Source organism: Vulpes lagopus, chromosome 10, assembly GCF_018345385.1.
Source record: "Vulpes lagopus strain Blue_001 chromosome 10, ASM1834538v1, whole genome shotgun sequence".
Taxonomy (NCBI): Eukaryota; Metazoa; Chordata; class Mammalia; order Carnivora; family Canidae; genus Vulpes; species Vulpes lagopus.
In genome coordinates this window covers 65,437,723-65,458,172 of record NC_054833.1, presented here as the reverse complement: position 1 = coordinate 65,458,172, position 20,450 = coordinate 65,437,723, and the positions used below count along the sequence as shown (strand labels likewise).

General features: G+C 44.2%; 1 protein-coding gene across 3 annotated transcripts in view; it reads left to right on the top strand.

Moving 5' to 3' along the window:
- The first annotated feature begins 18,316 nt into the window (after positions 1 to 18,316).
- The window catches only part of CDRT4 (CMT1A duplicated region transcript 4), a 40,403-nt gene continuing 38,269 nt past the window's right edge, over positions 18,317 to 20,450 (top strand). For 2 of the 3 annotated variants that reach the window (XR_005990325.1, XM_041771723.1), the window contains exon 1: positions 18,317 to 18,403. The gene's annotated coding sequence lies outside the window, so the exon portion shown is untranslated. Of the gene's footprint in view, positions 18,404 to 19,626; positions 19,727 to 20,450 lie in introns of those variants that run through there. The other variant, XM_041771724.1, reaches the window with a different exon arrangement.

Here is a 20,450-nt window from a genome sequence, read left to right as displayed (position 1 = left end):
GGTGAGGATGGCCGGAAACTTCCCAGGGGTGGTGGCCGCCCAGGTCAAAGGACACCAACAGGAAATGCTGACTCCCGGGGCCCCCAGGCTGGGAGGAAGCGCTGAGTTTGCCTCCAGGCTGTGCTGCTGTGAGGTCTTCATGCTTTGAGAGTCAGCCCAAGGTGACTCAGACTTCCTGAGAAGCCTCTTATCTCAGCCAGCACAGACATCTGTGCCTTCCCTTGCTGGAGATGTCACCCAGTCAGGGCCACTCCCTCCCCCAACCAGATCGATGACACTTTACCGCTCTATAGGGAGGGTCCCACGAATGGTCCTAAGACAAATGCTCAGTGATTGTCTCTCTAGGATTTCTGTTTATTGCCTGAGCAACATTCCCTGTTCTCCTGCCTCTGCTCAGAGGCTCTGTCAAAGTCCAGGAAGAATTGACTCATTCTCCTCACGAACTTCTTGCCTGCAAGAGAAACAGAGCCCTTATTCTAGCGACGATTTTTTCCAAACTAAATCAGGACAGGATGCCCGGATGGAGAGAGGGTCCTGGTGGGACATGAAGACCACGTGTTTTCAATTGGCCCTATGAATGGGTTCTCTGGGTAGGGTTTAAACACAGGAAGGCCATGCAGGGTGGGTATGAGTCACACTCAAGCTGTCTCTGACCTGATCACCCATGTTCTACCCAGCTGGAAGATTACCACACATGCCCTCAAAGACCGTCTTGATGGGGCTATCAAGGAGGATGACAATCTTGTCTGACTCTTCTTATTGATGGTGGTGGGGACCGTGGAGCTTTACTACAGGAGACTCTACTATCTGGTCGTTAGATTGTGTTAAAATAGAGTTCTCAGCAAATACATACCCTGAAGGCTATTCCTTTTTAAGTTGATCTTTAGTCTTAGAGCTGTTGAGGATGCTACTCAGAGACCCTTTCATTTTGGAATTGAAGAAATAGAGTCTCAGAAGAGTTAAGTGATTGACACACACCCTTACGCTATTGGAGATATTTGGACACAAACAGAAGCTTCCTGATTCCCCAGTTCAGTACTTTTCCTAGCAGATCAAGCCTCCTCCCACAGATAGAGTAGGGAGTTTTTAATTTTCGAGACAGCTCTTTGCTCACTCATACATCGGTAGAAGATGTCAGGCTCAATAAGACACGATCTGAGCCAGATTCTAATTCTAGAATCCAGATCCTCTGATTTAAAAACAGCTCTTTCATATGAATGGACAATAGGTACAGGGCAAAGTACATCACTCATCATGAGGGAAATGCAAATCAAAACCACAATGAGAGATCATCTCACACCTGTAAGGATGGCTGTTATAAAAAAGAACAAGAGACAAGTGTTGGCCAGGATGCAGAGAAAAGGGATCCCTTGTGCACTGCAGGTGGGAATGTAAATTGGTTCACCTGCTATGAAAACCAGTGTGGAGGTTCCTCAAAAAGTTAAAAATGGAACTGCCATATGATCCAGCAATCCCACTTCTGGGTATATATCTGGAGGAAAGAAAAACACTAACTCAAAAGGAGACCTGTGTACCCATGTTCAATGCAGCATTATTTACAACAACCAAGATACAGAAACACCCTAAGCGTCCATTAATGGATGAATGGATAAAGAAGTTGTGATCTATCTATCTATCTATCTATCTATCTATCTATCTATCTATCGGAATATTATTCAGCCAGGAAAAAGGAGGGAACCTTGCCATTTGTGACAGCATGAATGGACATTTACAGTATTACACTAAATGAAATAAGTCAGACTGGGAAGGATAAATACTATAGGATTTCATATGTGGAATCTGTAAAAAAAGAACTCATAAATACAGAGAACAGATTGGTAGTTGTCAGAGGTTGGGGTGGGGAGTGCGAGAAGTCGGAGAAGGGGGTCAAAGGTATAAAGTTCCAGTTATGATAATTAAGTCTTGGGGATGTCATGTACGGCATGGTGACTATAGTTCCTAATACTGTACTGTACATTTGAAAGTTGCTAAGAGAGTCTTAAAAGTTCTCATTTGTAACTATGTGAGGTGATGGATGGTACCTAGGCTTATCGTGATTATTCCACAACACGTGCAAATATCAAATCGTTGTGTTGTATGCCTAAAACGAATACAGTGTTATACGTCAGTTATATCTCAATAAAATTGGGCCCACCGTCCAGCCTTTTTTACAGAATGCCAAAGACAGGGAAAGAGAAAAGGTAAGAAAAAGATTTCTGGGACACTCACCCCTGAGGTGCCAGAGACCTTGAGAAGGGAGAGTTGAAAGGATGGACACGTGGTGTTCTTCTCCAGTCTGCTTCCTGCTGCTCTGCTCGCCCCATGGGAGGCCCACCTGCCTCCAGAGACTCAGTTCCAAGAGCACAGACACTCCTAGAGCCCAGGGTCATGCTGGGCCCTTGGGAATCCTGGGTGGGATTGGGGAGCACCACTGCTGCCCTCCAGGAGCTCATGGTCTGGTGTTGGAGTAACTTGAACAGTTGCTTAGACCTCAAGCAAGGACTGTGACATGAGCTTTCATCATATAAATGAAGTTCTGTAGAAACACAAGGGAGTGAGACTTTAATTTAGAGCTGGAGATGGAGGAAGACTTCAGAGGTAGTGCCACTGAGTTCCACTGAGTTCTGAAGCAACAATAGGGTCTCTGCAGCCAGAGAAGGGTTGCACATTTGGGCAGCATCATCTGGAGAGAGCATGAAATGCTTCTGGATTGCCATGAGTCCTGTTTGACTAGGGCGGTGTTCCTCAGACTTGTTCCAGGGAACTCTAATCCTTAGAGACGAGCCACCAGAAAACAGCTCCTCGGTCATCTGTGTCAGGGAGTGTTGCTGGCTCCATGGCCTTGTTAGGGTTCTATTTTCTCCAGAAGGATATGGAAGGCCCATAGCAAAACAAACACAATAGAATGAAACAAGATACAACCTGTTTAACCATTTTTTAAAAAAGATTTTGTTTATTTATTTGACAGAGAGAGAGAGAGAGAGAGAGAGAGAGGAGAGAGAGAGAGAGTACGAGCGCATGAGCAGGGGGAGGGGTGGAGGGAAAAGCAGGCTCCCCACTGAGCAAGGAGCCCAGATGCCAGAGGACCCCAGGACCTTGGGATCATGACTTGGGCTGAAAGCAGTTGCTTAACTGACTGAGCCACCCAGGTGCCCCTAACAATTTTTAAGCAAAGGAAACCTCCTCTTTTTTTTTTTTCTGAAAATATTTACTTTCATTTTAGGGAACCAGAGCCACACAAGACTCATTCTGGTGTAGGGCAGAGAGGGAATCGGGACTTTGGCAGTTAGAAAAACCAGGATCTGCTAAGGACTTTAGGATTTCATCCCGTGTCAGCAGAGAGCAGTGGTAGGATTTTTTTTTCCTTTTTAACATTCTCCCCCCCCCCCCCCCCACTGTAAGTAATGCAAATCCATTGTAGAAAGCTTGCTGGGATGGGTGTGGGTGTGGGTGTGGATGTGGGTGTGGGGGGAACATCCCAGAAAAGCAATCTGAAGGAACACATAAAGCAGCCCACAGAAATAATAATTTCTTCACTGGAGATATATTTGTTTATTGACTGTCTTCTGGATGCCAAGCTCCATCCAAAGTCCTGTGCATTCAGCAGTGAACAGACCCAACACTAATCCCCATCCTTGTGTGAGCTCACCTCCTGTGTGGGACACGGGCATTAAAAAGATGGGTAAGGACATAGGGAACTATATGATGAGAAGGATAAAGAAGAAGAAGGAAACAAGACAATTGGTAAAGGGAGAGGAGTGCCCTGCCCCCATAGGCAGATGTGGGATGCCAAGGAAGGCCGCAATGGCAGGCTGAGAGGGTAATGTCTGGACATGGACTTGAGTGGAATGAGGGGTAAAATATGCAGATGATGGAGGATGAAGGAATAGCAGGTACAAAGAATGGACGTGCGTGTATATGAGGGAAGGCTGGGGCAGGAGGGTCGAGAGCAGGGTGAGAGGTGTAAAGATCGAATAGTAGACCATGTGAGCTGGATCCGGGACCTTGAATGACTAGGCTTCTGTCTGCATGAGGGAGGCAGCCACGGCAGGGTTTCTAAATGGCCACGTGAAGCTGTAATTTATGTACCACACAATTCAGCCATTTAAAATTTACCATTCAATGGTTTTTGGTGTATTCAGAGTTATGCCACCATCACCACTGTGTAATTTCTGAAACCCCTTCCCTGTTAGCAATCCCTGCCCACTCCTCCCTCCTTCCGACCCTTGGCAACCACCAGTCCATTTTCTGTCTCTGTGGATTTGTCGATTCTGGCCACAGTATACACAAGGAACATATAATATGATAACCTGAGGTCTTTGATGATGGGCTTTCTTTCACTTAGTATCATGCTTTCAAGGTTCAACCATGTTATAGCACGAACCCACACTTTGGTCCTTTTTATTTCTGAAAAATATTCTGTTGTATGGATACGTCACTTTTTGTTTATCCATTCATCCAATCGTGGTCATCTTTGTCATTCTTCACGGCAACGTGTTTGAGCAGAGAGCAAGAGGACCTGACTTTTACTGCGACCAGCCTCACCACTGTGAGGAGAGCCACAAAAGGTGGGCAAGTGTGGGACCTGGGAAGCTGGTTGGGGGCTGTTGAAATGCAGGTGATGATGGGTTCTGGAGCAGGGTGTAGTAGTGGATGTGGTAAAAGGTGACAGTTGGAGAATGCTAGGGCTACATCCAGGTTCTCTTCTCCATCTACACTCACTAGGTGATCTTGCTCAGCCTCATGGCTTTGGGTATCTTTTGTACTAAGACTCTCAACTATATCTCCAGCCCAGACTGCTCCAGCTGCCTACTTGACATCTTTATTCATTAGCTTTCTAGTAGGTATCTCCAGCTTGACACCCCCAACACTGAACTCTGGATCCGCTCAACCCCAGACCTCCTCTCTCACATCCTTTTATGCAACATGGGGCTTGAACTCAATACGGTGATATCAAGACCTGAGCTGAGATCAAGAGTCGAATGCTCTACTGACTGAATCACTCAGGTACCTCACATTCTTCTATGTTTTAGTTGATTACAAGTCCTTCCTTCCAAGTGCTCAGGTCAAAAACCTTGAATTCATCTTTGATTATTCCTCTCGTTTGCTCACCATGGCCAGTCCTTCAACAGGAAAACCTGTTGATTCCATCTCCATCATGTATCTAGAATGACACCACTATCGTGGCTTGCTTGACTTACTAGTCATTGGCTAACCTCTTTCCTTCCAGCCTTCTCAACAGACCAGAGGGATCCTTTCAAAATGCAAGGCAGATCATGTCACTCTTTCACTCAAAACCTGCAACAGTTGCATATCCCATTCAAGAAAAGTCCAAGTTCACACATTGGCCAACAGGACCTTACTTTACATTTTCTTTTCTCCCAGACCTTGACAATCCTTTTAGCATTCAATATAACTTACTTGTTTTGTTTGTATTTTATTCACTATTTCCTCCTTCCAGGATATAACATCTATGGGCAGTAATCTTAGTCTGTTTTGCAACAATTACAGTGCCTGGTACATAATAGTCAATCGTGAAATATATTTCGAATCAAGCAATGAATTTATCATGTGGCTATTTATATAAATGCCACCACACAGTATGTTAGACATTTAGTTCCTTTATTCAACAAATATTGATTAAACACATATTTAACCTCAGGAACTGGATTAAACCCTGAGATGTGACTTGCTCCAGACAAAGGAATATTATTCAATGATAAAAAGAAATGAGCTCTCAAGTCACAGAAAGACATGTAGGAAATTTACATGCACATTGCTAAGTGAAAGAAGCTAGTCTGAGAAGACTAGCTTGATTGGCATGATTCCAATTATATAATATTCTAGAAAAGGCAAAATCATGGAGACATTAAGCAGATCAGGGGTTGGCAGGGGTTTGGAGCAAGAGAATGAGGATGAATAGTTGAAACACGGGGTACTTTTAGGGCAGTAGAACTATTCTGTATGGTACTGCAGTGGGGGATATGTGATGCTACACAGTTGTCAAAACTGGTAGAAATGTGCCACACAGAGTGAGCCCTAATGCAAACTATGGATCTCAGATAATAATAACGTTTCAGTATTGGTTCATTAATTGTGACAAATGTACCACACTAGTGCAAGCTGTTAGTAATGGGAAACTGTGGGAGAGGGAGTGTGTTGGAGCTTGTTGTACTTTCTTCTTGGCTTTTCTGTAAAAAACCTGCTGCCAAAGAAAAAGTCTATTAATTAAAACAACAGCACCAACACTCACTAGCTACTTGCTCCTTAAAACCTCCTGTTTTTCCAGTGTGCCCTGTCTCAGTTGGTTTCGTTGGGCATCCGGTTATGCCAGGGATCTGGGAGTTGACCTTGATATCTTCTCACACTCAATTCTGTGTGTCTTCAATCAGCAAGATGTGCTGCTTTGACCTTCTAAGCAGTTCTGAATTTACTGTCTTCATTTCCACCAGCATCCCAGGTTATCAGCTATCACATGAACTACTGTCACAGCCACCTCAATAGTCTACTTGCTTCCATCCTGACCCTCTCATCCTTTTTCACATTGTATCTACCATAACTTCAAAGCACAAATCTGAGGGTGTCAGCCACTGCTTAAAACTTAATACCTTCCTATTCCTTTTAGGATGAAGATTAAGCTTCTTTATGTGGCTTCTTTTCAATGTCTGTCCCTGGCAACTCTTCCAGGCTCATTTCCCACTGCACTCCCTTGTGTATTTCAGGCATGTGGAGGGTCACTCTTTTTCATGACTAACCATTCTGTCCCTTCCCTTGGAATGACTCCTTTTTCTTTCTCTTCACTGGATGGCTTCTTCTCAATCCTCTCAATTTCAGTTAGATTATCACTTCTTCAGAGAAGTCTTCTCTAACCTTGAATTAACTCTCCACATTGATGCTCCAAGCAACGTAAGATTGTATGTTTATTTGCAGTTGATTGATGCCTGTAGGCTGTACAAACCATACCTACACTCCCTGAGAGTAGAACAGAGCCTGCTTTGCTGATCATTGCTTCTTATGCTTGACCACAGTGCTCAAATAATATTAGTTGATGAGTGAATAAATTAGTGAACAAAAAATCAAAACACCATTGATGATTTTGAAGATGGTGAATATCTACTCAAGCTTTCACCATTGGCCACTATCTTTGCCTTTGCTTTAAAGCAAACAAAGAGACTGCATCCTTCTCTTGGGGAATGGGGACCTGTTTGGATGATTCAGAATTTCAGAGGGAGCTACATGTGTTGAATCTGTTTTTTTAGAATTCTGCTTTTTCGGAAATCTCACCGACTCAGCTGCAAGTACTCACTCCATCCGTGATCTCATTCAGGGAGGGAGCATTTTGGACTTAAACACATTTGGCTTTTGAAGAAACCTGATTGCAAAATACAGTGACTTCATGCTCTTCATCCCCCCCGCCCCCACCTTAGAAGAAGCAGTTTTCTTTATACTGGGCCAGCCTGGTGAGAAGTTCCCTGATGGAACAGAAAAACAGCATTTAAGAGACATTCAGTTTTAGCTTCATAAAAGGACTGTTGTAATAGGGGTTTTACATGTCCATTTGTAATGAAATTTCCATGTGTCTGTTACAGAAAGTCACATCATTAGGCATTAGGTTTTCCAGTATGGATGAAGTTATTTATTGTCCCCTTCCTGGGGTTCAGAGATACACCCACCTCTTTCTCTACTGAAGTCCTGTCCTGCATAGCATTTGGGAACCTCAAGATCCCCTCCATGCACTTTCAGAGGTAGCTGGAGCTCAGTTGGCAGATCCATTTTTTCCTATTTCCATTCATTTACTCATTCAACGAACATTCAGTGCCTGCAAGATGGCATAGGCACTGCATTTGGCACAGTGATTTCTGTGGCTTTCAATGTTTTACCCTTCCTCTTACTAGGGTGTTAGCTCCAGGAAGGCAGGTATCTTTGTTTTGCTCACCTGTGTATCTCAAGTACCTCAAATAAGGCCTGGTGCAGTGAATACTTGTTGATTGAATGGAAGCATGACTCTTTTATGTCCAAATGTATTACAGATTCCGTCCTATATTTTGCCTGTCTAGCATTCAGCATCCATTTCTTTCTTTTTTAGGGGATTAGAACCCTGGTTTTCCATGAGGAAGAGTCCTTAACTCACTCTCAGACACTGGAGTGGAGGTCGAGGCCAACTTGATGCCCAAGATTCAAGTCACTGAGACTGGCTTCCAGGTCTTTTGTTAGAAGTCCTGAGAAGAGAACTTCCCTCAGAGGACTTGAAACAGGAAAGTTGTATGTCTGTTGCATCTGAGGGCCACCATATAGTGATAGCTTGCCTGGGAGTAGAGCCCAGACCGAGGAAAGCAGAGCTTAGAGAAATCTAGAAAAAGTGAGTTCTGATGACATATTGCTTTTTCTGCTTCAGCTAGTGTCTATCTGTATTAGTTTCCTAGAGCTGTTGTACCACAAACTGAGTGGCTTAAAAATCCAGTCATTTTGGATTAGGGCCCAACCTAATGACCTAATTTTAACTTGATTATCTCTCTAAAGACTCTGCTTGCAAATAAGATTGCATACACAGGTATGCGCTCATGTGGGTGAGGTAAGGCAAGAAAGACTGGACCCTAGAGGACCCCTAGATTTGGGTGTCAGTCTGGCTGTTTCATAGCTGCATTGTTTAGGGTAAGGCCCACTGGACTCAGTTTCCTTTTCTAAGAACATTGCAAAAAAAATACAATTTCATGGGGTTGTTTAGAGATGACACAGGACGCCTCTATGGGGTTTGGAGTGGGTACCAGTAGGGGGCGTCTAAGAACCAATGCCCCGAGAGCAGCTATGCTATGACCAAGAGGGCTTCCTATCGCAGAACTTCAATCTACAGATACTCCAAAAGGTTCATCCATTGTTGAATGAAAACCAAACTGAAATTAATCCAAATGATCAGTGCTATGTTAGGGGGAATTGATTAAACCTATAGAATTTGGGGACTCAAAGTCTGGCTCTGCCACTCTCTAGTTGTGTCTGGAAGCAAATTATGTACACTTTCTGTGCTTCAGACTCTTCACCTGTAAAATGGAGCACATATCTTATGAAGTTGCTGTTAGTTACTAAATAAGCACTTATAAAATGTTTAGATCAGGCCTGGCACATTATAAATTTTCATTATATTTTAGCTATTATTATAATTTCCCCATTTGGGAAGAGCTAATAACCCCAAGAGCACCTTGAAGCCTGGGAGAGTGGGTAGAGGATCATATTGGAATCATGATATTTAATTTCTGATATTTATGTATTTGAAACTCCAAATAATATGAAAAATTTCTATTTTCATTTTTCAAAAGAAGCATTAGATTAAAAAATGTTGTCCTGCTACACAATAAGGTTAGGCTTGCCTTTTACTGTGTGCATTATTCCGCTCTTGCTCCATATGATGGTGAGTATACTCTATGTCAAATGTTTTCTGCTTGTAAATGGAGCTATTCCCCATATCAAGCCTGGCTAATCCGCTTATAAAGAAGAAGCTGAGAGCAAAATTCTTACATGTGCGTGGTCCTTGGACAGTTTAGGAACATTTCCAAATCCATTCTTTAATACTCAAAGCATCCTTGCAATGTGAAGAGGGCAAGTGTTATTATGATCTTTCTTTTATAATGAAGAAATCGTGTGCTTTGAGAAGGAGAAGGAGAAGGAGAAGGAGCTTCCTAAGGCTCCTAGGTTAGTAGGAGGTGCCTGGAACAGGAATGCTTTGTGCCTGGGGCTTCTAGGTCATCAGTTGCTAGGGGAAAAATATGCCAGGAGGTAGACCACTGTTGTGCCAGGTCAGTAGGCAGAGACACGCCTTTTGGGATTATTATAGGCACACAGCATCCTATAATCTAGGGCTAGAAAGGAAATGGAAAGATATCCAGTTTGTCTCCTATAGAAAAAGCCACCATCTCCTGGCACTGATCCATGTTAAAGGAATTTGGCAACGAAGTAGCAATTTATCAGCAGTCACTTCCCTGATACTTTCTGCGTAGGACTTTTGATGTGTGCCCAGGGTCTGTTGGAGGTCAAGAGAGCCACAGGCCACTCCAGAGTTCCTAGAATCGTAAAATGCAGAAATGACAAGTTTCCAAACTCTCTGTGATATCTTTGATGCTCACATTGAAAGTGTAACGTTTTTATGCTCCACATTATGGGTCATTGGGGAATTGCAAATTTAAACAGTGGGATATCTGCCACTACATACCTATTAGAATGGCCAAAATCTGGAACACCAATGACACCACATGCTGGTGATGATGTAGAGCAACATTGACGGTGGGAGTGCAGCCACTTTGGAAGACAGTTGGCAGTTTCTTACAAAATGAAACACACTCTTACTATATGATCCAGCGACTGTTTTCCTTGGTATTGATCCAGGTGAATGGAAACCCATGTCCACACAAAAAGCTGTACACAGATGCCTGTAGTTGCCTTATTTATAATTGCCCAAACTTGGAAGCATGCAAGATGTGTTTCAGTAGATAAATAGATAAATAAACTGTGGTACATTCAGACAATGGAATATTATTAGCGTTAAAAAAGGGCAGCCCAGGGCACCCAGCGGTTTAGCACCACCTTCAGCCCAGGGTGTGATCCTGGAGACCTGGGATCGAGTCCCATGTCGGGCTCCCTGCACGGAGCCTGCTTCTCCCTCTGCCTGTCTCTCTCTCTCTGTCATGAATAAATAAATAAAATCTTAAAAAAAAATAAAAAGAAATGAGCTATCTGGCCATGAAAAGACATGGAAGGACCATAAATGCATTTTAATTATGAGTGAAAGAATCTGAAAAAGGTGCATACTGTGTGATTCCAACCATATGATTTTATGGGAAAAGCAAAACCATGGAGACAATAAAAAATCGATGTTTGACAGGGGAGGGAGATGGGAGACAAATATGTAGAGCACGGTGGATTTTTAAGGCAGGGAAATATTCTGTATAATATTATAATAATAGACGTATGTCAGACATTGTCCAAACCCACAGAATATACGATACCAGGAGTGAACCCTACGAGAAACTATGGACTTTGGGTTATGATGATGTGTCAATATGGGTTCATCAATTGTAACATGTACCACTCTGGTGGGGGATATGATCATGGGGGAGATTATGCATGTGTGGGGGCAGGCGGTATATGGGAAATCTCTGTATCACCCTCTCAATCTTGTTTAAACTGAAAACCTCTAAAAAAAAGTTTTAATAAAAAGTAATGCTTTTCAATATGCTAAGAGTGTAGTGTAATATACTTGCACTATTTTAATTAACTATGGGACTTCTAAAAAAAAATCATTCAATAATACACATGGGAGGTGGGGCAGGCACGTTGCCCGCCCTTTATGTCTTGGATACAGCAGTAACTAAAACACGGTTGCTACCCTCCACAAGCCACTGACCCACTGGAGTAAACAGATGTGAAGAGCCAACAATATTACAATGAGCTAAGTATGAACTGCATGTTAGGGGAGGTCCAAAGGAGGAGTGGCAAGCTTTGCCTGGAAGGATCAGAGAAGGCCTCACAGAGGTCTTGAATGGTGGGTAGAACTTTGCAAAGTAGAGAAGGAGACAGCATTCCAGATGGAGGGAACAGCTTGCATATTCCTGATGTAGCTGCAAAAGGTGAGGATCGTGGAGCGTCACGCTGATACCACCTACTTGGCTTATAGGGAAATCCTATGATATAAATCGGGTCGTAGTGGGCTTAGTCCCTTTTACAGGTAAGATTTTGCTTTCACTTTCATGCTTCCAACCCCTTATGAGGCACTTGAGTCCTTTCTCCTCCTGCTTGGTTCTGGGAGCTGATGAGTGACATGGTACATGTACCTCACTGATGGGTCAGGAAGGGCCCCCAGTGGAGGCCATTTTGATGCAGGGGCCCTAACCTCTCAGTGCTCCAAGACTGTTGATTCAGAGAATTTGTTCTTTCTCCTGCCTAATCTCCCATTCCCACTGCCAGCACCCTGGGTAGTTCCAGAGTTTCTTCTGGGAGCGAGAACTTAGATTCACAGTCGCCAATGAAAAATGAAATTAAGTATGTGGATCTCTTGCAAAGTAAATTATGTAAAGCGTTCCACAGATAAAAGAAATTCCGATGGGTTTGCCTGCTATTCTGGATAACTCTATTACAGCATTCTTTCTTGAATTGAAAGCTCAACTAGGTGAGATGTGTCCTGTATTCCAACTTGATAACATGATTCAAAGTTCTAGTTTTGGTGCACATCTAAAAGAAGCAACAGCAGTCCAAATGACTGGAGACACCAGAATTGGCAAGAAAGTGCCAGAGGAGCTGGAGGAGGAAGACTTATGTCTATATGGTTTGGCATTTATTACTGTCTTTGCTGTTTGGTATTTCCTTATTACCTAGCAACTGCCATGATTTGTGGATAGATCTATTACTCTTGAGTTGCTGGGCTCAGAAGGGAGAACAAGAAGGAAAGAATAAAGAGGAAGCATGTCTCAATCTGTGTATGTGTCTGTCCTCTATCTAGATAGCTCTTTACTTGGCCAGTTGTCCAGGCTATCATTATCTGTTATTACGTGTATCTTTTACCTATTCTTCTTGTCTAATCTTTGACATTTATTTGGAAAGATAATTCAGAAGATAGTTTCCTTTTTTTTTTTAAAAAAATAACAGCTTTTTGAGATATAACTCACATTCCAAACAATTCATCAGATTAAATTGTACAACTCAATGGTATTTTGTATGTTAGCAAGATTGCTAAACCATCCCCACAGTCAACTTTTAGGGCATTGTCATCACCCCAACAAAGAACCCCATAGTCTTTAGCTGGGGAGGTGTCCTCGGTTGTTTCATCCCCCACCCCCCGCCCCTGTCATTGGCAACTACTACTCTACTTTCTTTCTCTATGAATTTGCTTATTCTGGACATTTATATGAGTTGGTGTCTTCTGTGATAGGCTACTTTCACTTAGCCTAATATTTTGAGGTTGACCAATATAGTAGCTCTTATGAGTCACGTAAGATGTAATAAAATGTTCTCCCTGTCATTGTATTTATGGAAGTAGGGAAGCAAACTCTGCATGCTGTATTGCCCAATAAACTATTGTGGAATTCAATTTTGCCGTATTTAAACTAAGATGTTAACACTGAATCTCCCACTAGGATTGGGACACAAGTCCTGTCTTCCAAGGTTCTGGAGTCAAATTGCCTGGATTCAAATTCTAGCTCAGCCCACACACTTCATTGCTACTTGTGTGACCTTAAGCAAGTTATTCAACCTTTCTGAGACTCAGTTTACTCTTCTGAAAAATGTGTATTAAAAATTATACCCAATTTTCAGGGTGGATATGAGGGCCAAGTGATGTAATAGACGTGAAGCTCTCGGCATATTGCCTGGCCCCTGATAAGTCCTGAATAAAGGCCAACAATTGTTGTCATTAATCTTTCAAAGAGCAGCACTCCATTAGGCACACGAGTGACTATACTACAGTACAAGTTCATTGAAAGACCTATGATCAAGGCCTGGGGCACAGTGAAGGGAGCAATCAATTGTGTGCAGGGTAAGGACCAGGGGAAAGGGAGCCTTCTTTTTTTTTTTTTTTTTTATGGATTGAAATATTGAGTCAATGTTCAGACCTATTGTTGTGTTTTAAAGATTTTCAAATTCAACACTTTTGAGCAGGCACTCATCCCTATAACTCCTTAATGAAGTAGGCTCATTTGTTGTGTACATTTTTGTTCCCAGCCTGATGGCCTTTGACCCATCTTTGGCCTGTGGTCTGCCTTTCCCTACTTGGTTGCAATTGGAATTTTGGAATTTTGCAGCACTCCAGAGGCCAATCACTCGTGCATATCTAAACATCTAAATATGCATTTATCCTCTTTCATCCTTTTGTTTTTTATTTTTCCCACAAGGGCAGCCCTTTGAAAATATTTTTAAAATAAAAAGTGAAAAAACCCCACAAAAAATGAAAACAGAGCCCAGAACCCTGTGGTTTTGTTTTTGTTTTCACTTTTATTACAGAATGGTCTCCAATACACACAAAAACAGAGACACAAGTACAATGAACCCTCATGTGCCCATTGACCACCTTCTACAGTTATCCACTTTTGCCCATCTATTTCGTGTATAACCTGTTTTCTTTGATTTTGCTTTCTTTCCCTTGAGGTTATAGAACTTTAAGGCTTTGAATTTTTTTTAAGGCTTTGAATTTTTACTTAAATTTTGTGATCATTGTGTATAATATTTGCCTCATTCACTAACAGAGACATAAAATTTCCATTACATAGATATTCCATATTTTAATCAGCACCCTTCTCCCTCTTTAAGCAGCAAGCATTGAGTTCATTTGCAGACTCTTGACATCATAAACAATGTCACCAGATGCATTTAGTTTTAAGCCATTGTGTTATTACTCGACCTTACCCGTTTTCTTGCCTGGGAAGTAGAATTATAGTGTAGAATTAGTATTCCCCACCAAGAACTAGAAGTTCGGTACATAGTTCAGTGGAGAAGACATTGCACTGAATTTTGCCACCCTACTCCCTTGATATAAGTTTTATCAGCTAGGGTTGGGTTCAAATGTGAGTGGCAGGAAATCCCAAACAGTGGCTTAGGCCAGATAGAAGTTCATTTCTTTCTTTTTTTTTTTTTTTTTAAAGATTTTATTTATTTATTTATGAGAGACATAGAGAGAGAGAGAGGCAGAGACACAGGCAGAGGGAGGAGAAGTGGGCTCCATGCAGGGAGCCCGATGCGGGACTCCATCCTGGGACTCCAGGATCACACCCTGGGCCGAAGGCAGGCGCTAAACCACTGAGCCACCCAGGGATCCCTAGAAGTTCATTTCTATCTCATGTGAGAACCTAGATGTATTGGCTCCAAAGTGGGAGTGAGCCTTCACAATGTCAAGAGCTTGAGCTCTTTAATTCGTTGTTCTGCTGCAAGTGGCTTTCATTCCAAGGTCATCACATGGTACAAAATGGCTGCTCTAGCTCCAGCTATCATGTCTATATTCTAGGCAGCAAGAAAGAGGAAAGGAAAGGACAAAGGTACACTCCTTCAGAGACTTTTCCTGAAAGTTGCACATACCACTTCTATCTACATTTCATGGGCAGAACTTAGTCTCATGGCTATCTAGTTGCAAGGGTGGTTGGGAGACAGTCATTATTTGGCATTAGATGTGAACTCGGCTACAAATCAGATATAAGCATTGTTCTACTAGTGCGTGAACAAGGTGCTGTGGCAGCTACCAATATGTTGGAGGGGAGATCAGGAAACACTTCCTAAAATGAGATTATACTGGAGCTTGCCTAAGACAGGCAAGGTTTGCTTTTTATGAGCTTAAGCTCACATAAGCTGAGAATGGGAAATTCAACTTAAAAAATGGAAATATTAAAATAGTTTCTAAAACTTTCTCATTTTCCAGAAAATTTTGTATTCAGTCCTTAGCAAGAGTTATTAGCCCAACTCAGGAATTACTTATTGAGTGGATGAATGAATGCATCTGGGGAAAGTACAGTTGGGAATGGACTTCCAGGGCTGAGACCATGCATAGCCACTGTGGCAGACTTTGTTTTCTGAAGATAGCCATGACAACGCCTTTCACCTCACATGCTCTTTTGCAATTTGTCCTTGTCATTGCTCCAGAAGGTGTGATCTGTTGCCCTACACTTGTGAATCTGGGCAAATGCTGTGACTCCTCTGGCCAATAGAAGAGGGTGGAAATGAGGCTGTCCTAGTTCTACGGGAAGTCCTTAACTGGCCTCCTGGCTCTTGGGACCACCCTGCTGGTGAGGAGGCCATGCCACACAGATGGGTCTGGAGGAAGAGACCATGGGGAGAGAGAGAAAGGAAGGGAGAGACTAGGGAGCATCAAAATGCCAGACAAGTAATAAAGAAGTCATCTTAGAAATGGACCCTCCCATCTCACTGCCCTGGCTGGTGCCCCATGGATTGGACAACTGTCCACCTGAGTCCTCCTTGAATTCTGGACCCACAAGTGTTCAGGTGAAATAAATGTGGTTTGTAGCACAGCCATGGATCTCTGGAAATCTACCTTGACATGCTATGTTATGTTATGGGGCATGCTGGGCTGTCCCTCTGTCTCCAGAGGGAGAGGGATAGAATCAAGCAGACACTGTGCTGAGCATGGAGCCCAATATGGGGCTTGATCTCACAACCCTGAAATCATGACCTGAGCCAAAAACCAAGAGTTGGATGCCCAACTGACTGAACCACCAAGGTGTCCCCTGTTTTCTCCTTCTTAAAGGAGTATGTTCTGGAGCTGGTACATCTTGATTCTTCTTCTGAGGAGCTGTGTCCATGGGCCACTCACTTGACTTCTCTGGTCTCAGTTTCTCCATTTGTGAAATAAGGATTTAAATAGTAGAACATCCATGTTAGGTCCATGTCACAGATTTTGAACATTGGATCAGTCAGTGTGTAGAAAGTTGAGAACAGTACCTGGCATAGGGTGCATGCACAGGTGACTGAAAGCCAACTCTTGAACCACCTGGGTGCTTTAACTCATTCTGCACTGAATGAAAGGAAGGAACCGTGCTTAGCACCTGCCAGTTGGGGGGTGACAAGGAGGGCCAGTGATCAGGCTGGCGAGGTACACTGAGGGACCTTGGAAGCCAATGGGTATCTCTGGGCTGGTGAGCACCAGGGTGACACAGCGGCTTGCACTGCACACTCACTTGGCTGGTTTCTCTCCCAGCCAATAGAAGCCGGTGGGTGAGCCCAGATGCACATCATGCTGACTCGTGGGGAATTTGCTGCCCACAGAGGAGGGAAAAATGCACCTCCCTAAAGCTAACAAAGGCCAGGCAAGCCCTGTGGGAGGAAAATAACTCGGGCTATAGATTTTCTTTTTGAGACTTGGAGTTTCGCCATGAACAACATAGACACAGATGTGATTAGCATCATGGCCTCCCGAAGCGCTGTCTGCATGCTGTCAGGTGGCAGGGTTGATGTCATGCCTCAATGTCGCTCTGGTTCTTTAACTCATTGTTCCAGGGGTCTGGCTCCCAGCTGAGCTTCAGCCCTTATTACCTGCAGTGCTGGGCCTATAAGTAGCTCAAGCAATCCCTTCAAGCTGCCAAAGGTTTTAGAAGTTTCATCTTTGAAGGGTCTTGTGAAACCATGGCATAGGTCACCTACCTGTCCCCCACACTCCAAACCTATCCCTGCCCCTGACCTTTGCATACAAAGATGTCCACAGTCTTCTCTAGACTTCTCAAGAGAAAGGATGGAACTTTCTCACACCTCGTTTCCTTTCTTGCTCATGCATGTCCTACAGCTATCCAAACAGCCAGGCCAGGGATGCTCCATCTTTGTTTAGAGTATCCTCCATGATGACTGAGGAGGCTGGACCCATGGCCCCACTGACATGGGAGTTATGGACTGGGAATGGATGCAAAGACCTGGTGTCTGGAGAGGATGGCAAGGACAGAACAAGGTGACAAGGATCTGAGTGGGGCTCTGGCCTGTGGGCAGTCAGGAAAGGTGGGCTCATGTCATAGGCAGGGAGAAGACACATCAGAGCAATTACCAGTAGGGCCAGATGACTCTGTAACAGACAAATCCAGCCTGGCTTCAGGGTGCTGTCCCAAGTTGACACCTGCACTGACACCATCATGTTTCCCAGCTGGCTCTGTGCCTGTCCTCCTTGAATCTTGGAGGATCTTTCTGAGTTGGGGGTCACAGGTGAGTTTAGAAGCTGCACACATGCCCCACTGTAAACGTGGACAGGTCACTGGAGTGGAGGGGGAAGCGGCTGATTCCAAACAGCTTCTAGGTGATAGCAATTCTCTCTCCTGTTCATCCAAAGAGCATTTTGTTTCAGAAGAATGCTGTAAGGAGCTTGCCAGAAAGGTGAATTCTTGGGCTCTACCCTTCAGGTACTGAATCAGAAACTCCAGCCTGGGACCAATAAACTGTGCCTTAATAAGCTCTCTAGGTGATCCTGGCACTAAGGAAGTGGACCACTGGTCTCATCCATCTCTGTACCTGGCCAGGTGTGGTACAGAACAAGGGTGTGTTAACATGAATAAAATCAACATCTCATTTGCTCCTCTGCCATCAGAGATCCCAGACTGAAGGCCCAGCACATAGTAAGTATTCACTAAAGGGGCAGGAAGTGTTATTCCAGCACCAGGGTTTGAGGCCTACCTGGCTCCCCAAGGAGGAAGAGAACATGGACAGAAGATTCATGGGTGGTGGGCATGGTGACTGCTGATGTCACAATGCCCCCATTTACCCTGCGTCAGGCTCCTGGACCACCAGAAGGGGGCCAAGAGAGAGGATGGCCGGCAGCAGTGAGAAGACCAACCAGGAGGTGGCATCGAGGACTAGGGGGACATTTGCCAACAAAATATAAGCACTGGTCAGGAGAACCACCAAGATACCGGAGGAAGCATGAGGAATCATGGAGACCTCTCAGGTAAGAGTCTGGGTGGAACAGTAGGTGCCCCCGATGGGGAGAGTCCAGGGTGGAAGTGAAAACACACACACACACACACACACACACACACGCACACACACACACACAGCTACCAGCTGGGCACGTCCTTCACGGGAGACTTCTGTTGGTTTGAGGAATCCCAGGGTGTCAGGCCATCTTTTCCTCGAGTGGCTCCCAATTCTGGTCTCACGCCTCCTGAGGACATCCAACCCCCACCACCCAGATCCTGATTAACTTTGTTTGCAGAGGGCTCGAGTGTGAGTACATTAAAAAAACAAAACCAGAAACAAACCAGTCTGGTGATTCTGCTTTGCTGTCAGGGCGACAATTTTATTTAAATAGGTAAACAAAATAGACTCACACAATATAATCATGTTTTCTGGGAGGCAGGGGCAGGGGATCGTGTGTCATGTCTCCCCAGAGACACACGGCTTCTGGGCAGAGCTCAGTGTCAAGAGAATATTGAGCTAGGATTGGTAAATGCCTTCACTATTAAGAACCTATAGGAACCTATAGGTAAAAAGATCAATAGCCATGTGCATTATGGATTAAAAAAGTGAATATTCAAGTTGCTTATTTATAAATAAGAAGAAAAAATAAAAAGAAGAGAGTATAAAAGAAGACATTAAATAAAATAACACTCAGTGGGTGCCTGGGTGGCTCAGTTGGTCAAGCCCCTGCCTTCAGCTCAGGTCATGATCTCAGGGTCCTGGGATCAAGTCCTGTGTCTGGCTCCCTGCTCAGTGGGGGACTCTGCTTCTCCCTCTCCCTTTGCCCCTGCTCAATGTGCTCTCTCTCTCTCTCAAATAAATAAATAAAATCTTAAAAAAAAAAACACACCACTCAGTAAACTGTATGATTAATGCAGGTACTGTGGTGTAGATGGGGTAGTGAGTAGAAGAGGGGCCTCTGGTGGCGCCAGCCTCATGGTGGTGTTTGTCGTGGTCACAGCCCCAGAAGCCACTCTGGTTTTGCACCTGCTTGAGCTACACTGAGTCCATCAGAGATGCAAGCACAAGGGAAGCCAGAGTTCTTGGGTTGAGATTCAGACTTCGGAGCACTTCCCTCCCTCTGTTTTAGCAGATGTTATCTGGGATGTCTTCCAAGGGCTGGCGGCTGGGACTTGTGCAAGGCACGCTGGTGGCTTCCTCCCCAGATCCCACAAAGCCCCCGTCTGCTGTGGGTGTAGCAATTCCAGCAGCCTTGCTTTGCCCTATTGCTGCCACCGCCATGAGGAGCCTGGACTCACCAGGCTGAGCAATGGATGGCCCCAGGCTTCCCTCCTCATTCCCTCCAGTCTAAGTAAGAGCCCCTTGGAGGCCTTATTGGAATCAGTAGTCAATGTGTGTATGTGTCTCTGTGTGCCTGTGAGTATGACTGTATGTTGGCTTATGTGTGTATATGCCTGTGTGTATATGTGTGTTTGTGTATTTTTGTATATGTACCTATGTGTGTGTATGTTTGTGTGCCTGTGTGTGTATATGTGCATGTATGTGTTTGTAATGTTTCTGTGTGTACTTGTGAGTTCTGGTGTTTTTATGTTGGCATAGGTGTTTGTCTGTGTCCCTGTGTATCTGTATCTGTTTGAGCATCTGAGTATATGCATGTTTATGTGTGTGCATGCCCCTGTGTGTATGTATATGTGTTTGTGTCTGTGTCTGTGTGTGGGTCTTGTGCATCTGTGTGTCTTTGCAAATGTCTGTGTGTCTTTCTATATGTGTGTATGCATGTGTTGTGTATTGGTGTCCCTGTGAGGATCTCTATATATGTGTGTGCGTATGTGTGCATATGCATATGTATGCATGTGTCTGTGTGCATGTCTGCGTGTGTGCATGTGTGTGCCTGCCTGTGTGCCTGCGTGCCTCTGTGTGTGGATGCCTGCCCACCCCAACATTCTGAAGGCCCCCATCGCTGTGCCTTCTGCTTATTTGTCACCCCATGGGTTCCTTCTTGCCCAGTGGCTGTTGTGGAGCTGTGAGGATGGACGTCAGGCTGCAGGGCCGCGGGGAGTGAGGAAAAGAGTAGC